The sequence below is a fragment of the Bison bison genome, unplaced genomic scaffold (assembly GCF_000754665.1).
Source record: "Bison bison bison isolate TAMUID 2011002044 unplaced genomic scaffold, Bison_UMD1.0 scf7180017864535, whole genome shotgun sequence".
Classification (NCBI taxonomy): domain Eukaryota; kingdom Metazoa; phylum Chordata; class Mammalia; order Artiodactyla; family Bovidae; genus Bison; species Bison bison.
In genome coordinates, this window is record NW_011495084.1 from 228230 (window position 1) to 229114 (window position 885).

Sequence of the window (885 nt, forward strand, 5' to 3'; positions counted from 1 at the left end):
ATAAGAGTGGGAATTAAAGTGCTGGAAGGGAGAAGCAAACAGTCAGTGAGATGGTCTGTTATCAGGTCAACCAGAGCTTTCTAAAGTGGGAACTTCATGGGTGGGGTGGCCTGGCTCTTTATCTCATTGTGTAGCTGTCACGTGTTCACTGGAGATGGATGTCTTTGACATGGATATCGCTAAAGCTTCATGTCAGGCACTTATATTACAGTGAAAAAAAACAGAATTATCAGTGCTGACACACACAGCCTCAACCTTGGAACTAGTCATTTCTTCAGTTGGTTCCTTTTAGGCAAGAAGGATATTACAAAGCCAAGACCTGGGTGAAGGGAGCCAAAGGACACAAACTTCCATTATAAAATAAGTTATACAGTAGGATTAACTATAGTCACCAGACTGCACATTACATCCTCGTGAAAGTGAAAGTCCCTCGGTCATGTTCAACTCTTTGTGACCCCATGGACTATACAGTTCGTGGAATTGCTGCCTGCAATGTGAGAGACCTGGGTCTGATCCCTGGGTTGGGAAGATCCCCTGGAGAAGGGAATGGCTACCCACTCCAGTATTCTGGCCTGGAGAATTCCATGAACTGTATAGTCCATGGGGTTGCAGAGTCGGACACGACTGAGCGACTTTCACTTTCATGAAGGTGTAATGTCCAGTCTGGTGACTATAGTTAATCCTACTGTACTGAATATTTGAAAGCTGATAAGAGAGTAGACCTTAAGAGTCCTTCCCACAAGAAAAAAATTATAATTGTGTATGTTAAACAAAACCCCAAGATTGAGGGGCTAGCATGCTCTTTGCTAACAATGTGTCATTGCTTCCGGGGCCTCTCAGCCTACAGAGTTAGGGAATGTGTATGTCTCTGTGTGTGAGTGTGTA